Consider the following 10,282-nt stretch of genomic DNA (forward strand, 5'->3'; position numbering starts at 1 on the left):
GTGGGTGTGCATGCGTTGTCGCTCCTTTTTCGTCCCTTTTTCTTCACCTTTTCCGCGTCGGAGCTTCTCCTCCCGCGGTGCCCCCCAGTTTGCACACCCTTCACCCCACCCCCCGTGACGTCGGGTGTCCCGCTGCTGCCTCATTTCCGTGGCACTGCCCGCACGCCTCCCTCGCCTGCCTTCCTACTCCTTCTATTTTCCCTGCCCTTCCCCCGGGTTTTGTACGGCCTCCCCCAGTGTCCTTTCGGTCGTGTTTCTGCTCTCCCCTGCAGGTTGCACACCGGCTCCCCGTCCTCATTCCACGCTCCCACGGCATCGTTTTCCTTAATTGCCTCTGCCTTGTGTCCATCCTTCCCGCCCAGACGGACGCCTGGACTGAAGCTTCGTGCGCCAGGCCTTCTCTGTCTTAAAGTTTTGCTCTGCTTCTCTGTGTACCTGAACAGTCCAAAGAGCGTAGGATCCTGGTGCTTTTTTGCTTCACACCCCCTCCCAGTCTCCACGGCTCCACAGTTCCTTGACAGTTCTCAGAAGAAGAGTGAAGGCCTTTGAAGGGTGCATCCCTGGGGTAGCGATGCCACCATCTGCTCCAAAGCAGCCTGGGATGGAGCGCTTGCTGGGAAGGCACGCCTTGGGGTATGGTTTAAATGGCACGAGGTCTTGCCTACCGAAACCCCTCAGGAGCCTTGGACCTGGGTTTGACAGATGTCAGAACCAAAAGGAGGAGATGCCACAACACCGTGGTGCGGACCCTCCCACAAGTGCAGGCCAGCTAAGGCTTAGCTACTGGAGAGACTGGTGATGACCCAGCGAGCCGGTTTGAAATTCAGAATGCTTTAGGAGGATTTGGAGGTATTTCCACCCACACAGGCATCGCTGCTCCCGATTCAGTTGCTTACAACGTTTTCTAAGTTGTGGATGGAAATTATTCTTACAGTTCTCACCATTGCACCCCACTGTACTCATAAGAAACAAGAAAATAATTTTTGTCCCACAGTTTTCAATCCTCAGCTCCATGTTAATTTTCTTACTTTAAGATTGTGTTACTTTGTGTCCTTTTACCTTTTCAGGGTATGTGAAAATTTCTGTGAGGATGCGCCTTTGAATGAATTTTGAGAGGAAGGCTTGTTATGCTCAGTCGAATGCGTTATCAAAATTCAGACACTGACGTGCACTTGAGACATCAAATTTATTTTCAGTGAAGTTGTTAATTAATTTTTCTTCCTTGAGGTAGTTTTAGAGTTTTATTGAAAAGCCCGTTCAACAAAAAAAATACAGTATACAAGCCATGGAAATGTATTGTGCTTTATTCCATTTCTCTGTAGAAAACTGGCAATGTTTTCCTCTTATTTTTTTCAATTATTTTAAAATGAGAAAATGTAAGAATTATAGAGTAGTCTCACTTTTCCCTTTCTTGCTGACGATACATTTCCTTTGCTTCAGTATTCAATCTTGTTTTCAAAAATTATCTTGGAAGAAATTAATCCACCAACTTGGGTAGTAAAAAATTGTAACTCTTGCGTGTGGAGACTGATTTCAACATCTCTGCATTGTCTGAATGCTTCCTATCAATTAGTTGTAAATAACTATTTTATAAAGTTTGGAACAGTACAGAATCACAGAACGGTTGAGGTTGTAAGGGACCTCTGGAACTCATCTGGTCCAACCACCCTACTCAAGCCGGGCCACCTGGAGCCGGTTGCCCAGGACCATATCCAAACGGCTTTTGAGTATCTCCAAGGAGGGAGACTTCCCAACCTCTCTGTCTTTACTGTGAGTCAGCCTCACTGAAAAAAAAATTGTTTCCTGATGTTCAGAGGGAACTCTCTGTGTTTCAGTTTGTACCCACTGCCGCTGGGCACCACTGAAAAGAGCCTGGCTCCATCCTCTTTGCACCCTCCCATGAGGTATTTATAAGATCCCCCTGAGCCTTCTCTTCTCAACACTCCCAGCTCTCTCAGTCTTTCCTCCTAGGAGAGGTGCTCCAGTCCCTTCATCATCTTTGTGACCATTTACTGCACCCTCTTCCAGTATGTCCATGTCTTTCTTGTACTGGGGAGCCCAGCACTGAGCACAGTACTCCAGGTATGGCCTCACCAGTGTGGAGTTACTTGCTGGCAGCACTCCTAATGCAGCCCAAGATACAGTTGGTCTTCTTCGCAGCATGGGCAGACTGTTAGCTCATGTTCAGTTTGCCTAAGTATTCCCTGACCCGATCCTCTTCCACCAAGGGTACATCTTCCTTGCTCCAGCCTTTCCCTCTGGTCTCTGGGACCTGGGATTCCTGAAGGCTGGTTTTGCTAGTAAAGACCAAGGCAAAGGTGGATTCAGTACCTCAGCTTTTTCCATGTCCCATGTCACCAGGTTCGCTATTTCATTCAGCAGTGGGCCCGCATTTTCCTTAACCTTCCTTTTGTCACCCATGTCCTTGTAGAAGCCCTCCTTGTTGCCTTTGATACCACTCACCAGATTCAATTCCAGTTGGACTTTGGCTTTCCTAACATCAGCCCTGCATGCTTGGACAGTGTCTTTGTATTCCTTCCAAGTTACGCATCCTTGCTTCCACCTTCTGTATGCTTCCTTTTTAAGTTTGAGTGGGCTTTCCATTTTGTGAGCCAGGAGCCCCTAGTTCATCCACACATTTTTGCCTGACTCCCTGCTCATCAGGTTAGTCAAGCGTGATTTCCCCTTGGTGAATCCATGCTGGCTACTCCCAATCACCTTCTTGTCCTTCATGTTTCCGGAAATGGTTTCCACGATTAGTTGCTCCATCACTTTCCCATAGATCAAGGTGAGGCTGACTGGCCTGTAATTCCATGGGTCCTCCTTCCTGCCCTTATTGAAGACAGGAATGACATTTGTTTTCCCCCAAGTCCTCAGACACTTCTCCCAGTTGCCACGATCAATAAAGGAGTATTGAGAGTGGCCTTGCAATGGCATCTGCCAGCTCCCTCAGCACTCATGGGTGCATCCCGTCAGCGCCCATGGCCTTATCCCATGGGACCCTTCTGAGCAAATCTTTGAAGAGGCCAAAGTCTGGTCTCTCTCCAGGGTTGTGAGCTTGCATTTTGTCCTCTTCTGTCTCAGGATCTCCACTATCTCATGGTCACTGTAGCAAAGGCTGCCTTCAACCTTCACATCCCCAGTGTCCGTGAGTAAGCAGTCCAGCAGAGCACCTGTCCTCCTTGACTCCTCTGTCACTTTGGTCAGGAAGTTGTCATTGGTGCTCTCTGGGACTGAAGTCCTTCATGAGGACAGGGCCTGGGAACTAACGCTGCTCCTATCTGTATGTACAGGACCTCATCTGCTTGTTCTTCCTGGTCAGGTAACCTATAGCAGTCACCTATTACACTGTCACCCACACTGGTCTGCTCTTTAATCCTTCTGTTACTTGCATCCTTGCATTGGCTCATCATCCATCCCCAGGCAGAGCTCCAGGCACTCCAGCTGCTCTCACATAAAAGACAACTCCTGGTCTTCCCGGCCTGTCCTTCCTAAAGAGCCTGTATCCCTCCACTGCAACACTCCAGTCATGGGAGCCATCCCAACACACGTCTGTGATCCCTGTGAGACTGTAGCCCTGCAAGTGCACGCACATCTCTAACTCATCATGTTTATTCCCCATGCTATGTGCGTTGGTGTACAGGCACTTCAGAGAGGCACCCTGGCATGCTCATTTCCTCGAAAAGGGTCTGGGTTTTTATTCTGTAATGTTGCCTTGCTTGCATGCAAGTGCTCGAATTTGGCTTAAACCTTGATTTGTTGACTTTGTGTTCCCTTTTGTTCACATCTCCTCAGCCCCTTTGCTCATCAGCCCTGTGCATCACTCTCTCACAGGGCTGCTGGTGACTCGCCCTCCCGCGTCATTCTTAGTTTAAAGCCCTGATTACCAGCTCAGCTGTCCTGCTGGCAAGGGTGCCTTTGTCCTGCTTAGTGAGGTGGATCCCGTCTCTCCCAAGCAGATGTTGATCCTCACACAAGGTCCCATGGTCGTAGAAAACAAAACCTAGTTGCTGACACCAGCTTCTCAACTAGTTGTTGGCACATAGTCTTCTCCTCCTTCTCACACTATTTCCCCTCACCGGCAGGGTTGAGAACACCAGCTGGCCCCCTTTACCCTGACTATCACCCCCAGAATGAACAGTTTGCAGAAGATGCTTTTTTTTTTAAAGCCTCTTAGTCATTTCTAAAAATTAATTTCATGCCTCTCTTAACAAATAGGTCCACAGCACATCAACAAGATCCTTCTGACATTGCAGGTGGTGGAAATATCAATCTAACGCAATGTTTAAGGTACTCATAACTTGGCCAAACTGTGATAGCTTGGACTGAAATTTGTACTTCTTGTTCAAAAAGTTCAGCACAAGATACTCGGTGCTGACAATGAGATGAGAGAAAAAAGCTTTGTTTTCCATCATTTGAATTTGTTTTAGAGCTTGCCTTTGTAAGTTACAATGACTGTGCTTTTGAATGGAAAGTTGAAATTTAGCTGTGAGAGAGGTATGTGTTTTATAGTTCTTATTTGGGGGGAGAACAAAAAGCACCCCTGAAAACTACCAGCAATCAAATTTCACCAAGTAATGAACTTCTGAAAAAATATCGTTAGCACATGGTCAGTAGGGAAATGATCTGAAGGTGCCATCCGGAGGTGCGCCGAGCATGCTCCAGCTCTTGCCTGCTGTTTGAAATCTGTGTCTGTCATTCCTGCACAAGCACCACAGGACACTCCAGCTGGGGATGGCCGAGCAGGTCACCCTTGCAATTGCAGTTATTTTGGGTCACTGTGGCACCGGTCACCCATGTTTGGAGAGAGAAGACTATCCCGTTGGTGCTCTTCTGTGTGCCTCCCGCTGCCCAGGTTGTAACAAAGGCAGGAAGCAGAGGATGGCCGGGGAGCATGGGCTTCGCCAAATGCAAGAGCAGGGACTGAAACATCCAGGTGAAGACGCTTGTCAGAAGGGGATGAAATGCTGGGGACAGAAGCCAAGAGAAAACAGTGGCTGAGAGCGAGCAGAAGGGCCTGGCGATGGGTGTTTCATACCCCTCTGATTTGTACTCCATGCACTTTGCCTGCTGCTGCTCTGGCTCCCCAAGTGGAAGGTGTCCAAGCTGAAGCCCTGGCGAGCCAGACCTGCTTCTCACTGGGGTCGGTCAGAGTGGCTCTGTGGGACAAAAGCTCTATTTCTAGCCTGGGGTTTATTGCTGTTTTGCTTTTGGAAGGGAACTGAAACCCACTCAATAAAAGCCAATAAAGCTGCAAAGTTAAGCAAGGAAAAGTTAAGAAGTACTAAGAATGAGGTTACTTGTAAGCTTGAAGTTCAGCCCCCTTAAGTGTAGGGGTAATTATACATTTCTTAATTAGATGATCACATATTCCTCTTCCCACAGGATCCTGCCTTTTTTCAGCACATGTGCAGCTCAAAGCTATTATTTAATGTGTATTATATAACCCTTAGAGTAGATGGAGAATTACTCATTCCCTTCTTTCTTTGGGATCCTGTGGGGCTTTTACCATTACGCACCCGTGGATCACAAGCATTAATGAATGTATTTTATCCAGCATCATGTGCAAACAGCTGGGATTATCAGCTCCATTATGGGGATGGGGAACAGAGGCAAAAAGAGATTAATGCTGCAGTTTTCAAGCATCGGCTGATTCTGAGTAGCTGCCTTGAACACACACACATGTTTTTTTCCAGGGAGCTGACTGTTTTTACAAGTTGGGTGAGACTTGAGACACCTGCGTGAGGCTGGGGCGTGCGGCATAGGAGCATGGAAGCTATTTGATGCCCCTGGCTTCGGGGGGGGGGTTGCTCCTGCAAATCCCAAGTGAGAGGAGATGTCTCACAGCAGCACCAGCTCAGCAGCCTGGCCTCCTTGGAGGGGTTGGGTTTGAACCCCACCTCTTAGCTCGCTGTTTCCCACCAGCGAGAGTCGTTCATTCGTCGTGTCCTGTAAATTTCTCTCCTTGGGTGACTAATCCCTCCTACGCTCTGTGTGGGCATGCCAGGCACCCAGCTCCATCTTCTGAATTCACCAGGAACCTGAATGAGGTTGTGCAGCTCCTGAAGATCAAATACTTTGTGACTTTTATAACAAGTGTCCCCTTTATTCGCGGGGCTCTCTTTTACAGTCCTAGCCTCTGAAGTCCTGTGATAACCTGAAAATCTGTGCTTTCGTTTCTTCGTGCAGAACCTGCTTACTCCATGCTGGCTGCAGACGAGGTCTTGAAATGTACTGTTTAAGGCTTAGATACTGAAAGACAGATCAGAAGAGCTAAAATTCATCATTGTGCTAAAAACTTCATGATTTTAAACCAACTCCAGCAAATTTGGAGTGCTGGGAATTGGCAAGAGTATGCCATAAGAGTTCTAGATTAGATAGGTAGAGTGTATTTGAGGATTTATGGATATGATTAACATTTTCTACTGATAAAGTAGCTCTTCCAGAGCCTCGGGCTCTACTGAGAAATCTGAGGGGAAAACAGGGATTCTGAAGATTTTACAGCGTGAATGATGTGCGAGGTGGCTGCATTCATCTGCCTGTAACAGGACACACTGATCCAATAGGCTAGCTCAAAGAGCAAATTGAGCTAACAGGTTTCGTAATTAGAAAATGTGGTGTTCACCAAAGTGGAAACATTTTGCAGATACAAATCAATTTTTGTAATTGTATTTTTTGGGAAAAAAAATTCTTTCAATTTTAGAAAGACATTTAAAGCTGCAGAATTTCCTTTAAAATGGAAAACTCTGGTCTTCCCAGGTCTAGTCGGACAAGTAAAGAGACTTATTTGGCCTTAACCCTGAATTTAAACCATAAATTCTTCAAATTATAAATGGTCCTTCAGTGTGCTCTTATACACACCCTGACATAATTGGGACCCCATCTTCACTGCAGCCTGTGCCTGTGTTAACATCATCATAAAATGGATAATACAGTGACCTACCTACCACAGGCAGGTCATTTAAACTCTCTACTTGCCTTCCTTATTGAAAAATTAAAGTTATAACATTTATTTACAAAAGCAAGTTTAAAAAGTCAGAAAATCATAAAGTAAAAAATGTAGCACTTGATCCACCAAGTCAGTGGAAAAATGGGCTTGGTATTAACCCCAAAGCATATGGTTGGATCTAAAATGTAGAGGATTGATTGATCTTAATTAATTTTGCATTGCTTTTTATATTGTGGACAGCTATTTCTGAAGGAACATCTTTAATATTGGCTTGAAGGCAGTTTTGGGGGGGTTTTGGGGGGTGAGGCTTTTATTAAGAAAAAACAACTTAAACTGGCTTTAATGGAAAGTATTGATAGTCTTGTAAATCCTTTAATCTAGGAGGAACCAAAGCAGTTTATAGATTAAACATCTGCAGGGTCTGTACCTGCAGAATGTACCATGCAAAATGCTGTTCCACCAACCTGTGTCCAGAAACTTTAGAGTAATGACATAAGAGGCAAGTAAAGAATATCTTTCCTATTAAAGCTGTGGAAGGTTATCTTGGAAAATACAAAAAAGTTCCTGTGATAAGAAAATAACAGAGGCTCCAGAAGTCATTGTCCCTTGATCTTCATGTTGTCTCGCAAGCATCTCCCAGCCTACTCTGAGAAACATGATGTTGAACCTGGGCAAAAAAATTTCTAGTAGAGAAAGCTGGGAATTGAGATCACATTCATTAATAGTTTTAGGCAAAATAAAATTAACAAAATGCTTCAAAATTGTTAAATAATCCATTTGAATATGTTAAATGAGTATGTAGGTAGTCAGTGAACCTGCTTCAGCACAGTGCACCTGCTTCAGCATAGCAAATTAAGAACAATCCATCCCCAAATAACCCATAGCTTGGCACTATCCTGGGAAGTGTTGGATCAAATTCACTCTTAAGGCTGCTGTATTCTACCACACAGAGGATGTATTTCCAATGAGGTTGAAATACCTAAGAATTATTGTTTATAAGCGATTTTGGATCATTCCAGATGGAAGGACTTAAAAGGACTGTCAATGATTTCCATCAGGATTTGTGTGTTGTAAAATACTGAAAAACTTAAGAGCAAAATAATTTGTATTATCTTGCTACCTGCGAGATATGAGGAACCCGATTCCATGAGATGAAAGACATGAACTTGAGAAAAAGCTGCCGCTGAAGAATGAAAATTTCTTTGCTAAGAAATGAGGGTCCTGACTGGCAGTCAGTGAAGGAAAAAAATTCTGTTGATGGATTGACATCTACAAAGTTTTGGTCAGATTCTGTGTGTGTCAAAAACTGGGTGGATGACTAGGCTTAAATATATGACTGTTCTACCATGCAAATATGACTTTTAATGAAGAAACTGAGAACAGAGTTTAGCATGTGCTTGCTAGAGCCGTTCTTGGTCTCACTTGGTGGCTGGGGAGCCTCTGCCCTGGCTCAGCGTCCTGCTGCATGTTATCCTGCAGAAGTGGGACCAGCCCACTCCGTTCCTGTTCTCTGGATGCTCCCCTTGTGTCGCTGATCCAGCCAAGGCTTCTTGCGGTGTCTTATGGGCTAAGGTGACACAAGGCAAATGCACAATAGGGGGTGTTATTCTAATAGAGTATAAAGAATATCTGGAAGGACCTTATCAAGATAAGGAATTAGCTCACTAGAGCACTGAATTTTGTACTGACAGCCACACCGGCTTGCTTCCAGATCTTTGTTTATTTACCATTTTAAAAACACTGGATGACAGCCAGCTGTTGGCTCTGTGAGAAGGCAAAGGAATGCAATGTCTATGTTGGCAAAGGACGTTGCAAGTTGTAATTTGTGTTATAGTGACAAACAAGTATAGAACACAGTACCTAAATTTCAACTCAGAAAACCATTCCTCAGCCACTTACACACACCACAAACCACACATTCATAACTTTGACTGCACATATAACACAGAGACCATACACAGGAAGAACTATACCCAGCACATCCTTTCTTAGGTCACAGGCGAATGTGCGTTTGCCTGCACTACAAAACAAAAACCTCAGATACGCAGAACCCCTCATCCCCTCATCACCCGCCCTGCTTGGTCAAGGAAGACAAGGGTGAACTGAGAGCAGCCATCAGAGATCTATGGGGAGCCTTGATCATCCTGCAGATCAAACCCCAGGCAGAGGCTCGGTGTGAGCAGCTCAGTACAGCAGTGAGAAGGGTCGAGGTGAGAAAGTAAGGGAGGGCTGCAGAACGCGCTGCACTTGTGTCCTCCAGCATCTCTCTTTGGAAATGGTACGCTGCACTCCCTGGGGGACAGGAGAACAATTGTCTTGTGTCCTCCAGCATCTCTCTTTGGAAATGGTCTTACCCTTGCCTTTCATGGTTATTGCAGAAGTCATGAAATGCATTCATGACTGCCTCTGTAATCTTTTCTAAAGTGATAGTCTTCATATCGCTATGGAAAATACAATGGCAGTAAGGATCGAGGAGGGGGTGTGTTTGGAAAAGTATAACAGGAATGTACACTGACCTCTGACATCAAGTAAATAACACACTTCTCTACCCAGAAGTATCCTCTACCCATGCGCTTTGTAGAAAGTCCATTATATGTAAGTGCTATACCAAGATGAAGAATGCTGTGACATCCACCTACGGTGCTGGATTCTCCTTTTGCCTCTCATGGTAACCAAAGACCGTGGAGTTAATAAATTCCTTCTCTGCTCCCGAGTATGCCACCAGCCTTTTTTCTTTCTGATCCCTGGGGAGTTGCATGGAGGAAGTATGTGTCAAAGCAGACTTGAACATTGTGTTTCTGTTCTTAAATCTGGGGCCTGCTCTCCTAAAACAAGGTTTCTCCTTTTTCTCCCAGTAAATGTAGTGTAGCATATGACTGCACATGCCCACAGGGAAAATGGGTTGGGAGATACATTGAATATAAGTCAACTGAAGGTTTTATGGCAAGTCATTTAAGATTTTTTAAATGTTAAAAGTGTCGAGTGAAGAGGGGAATTGTCTGAGACAGTGCAAAAGGTTTATAATTAGGAAAGAAAGCAATGGAATAAAGGAAAATTATCCTGGCCTGCGGGGCAGGTATCTGCAGGCAGGTGGCAGAAGGAGACACGATGATAGCTAAGTGGCTCAATACTTTGTTCATAAAAGCAAGTGTCAGACTCTGTGGGGGTGGCAAAAAACCCATTTAATTTAAACCTAAGTTGCATTAAAGCAAACCAGAGGTCCGAAGAATAGATTGCAGAGAGGAACCCAGCCCTGCCGAGTAGGAAGAGAAGTGTGATCAAACACAGTGCCTTTTCACTAGGTGTTTGTAGGACCCTGTGAAATGTGTACGC

Source organism: Egretta garzetta, unplaced genomic scaffold (assembly GCF_000687185.1).
Source record: "Egretta garzetta isolate BGI_Z169 unplaced genomic scaffold, ASM68718v1 scaffold293, whole genome shotgun sequence".
In the NCBI taxonomy this organism is placed as follows: domain Eukaryota; kingdom Metazoa; phylum Chordata; class Aves; order Pelecaniformes; family Ardeidae; genus Egretta; species Egretta garzetta.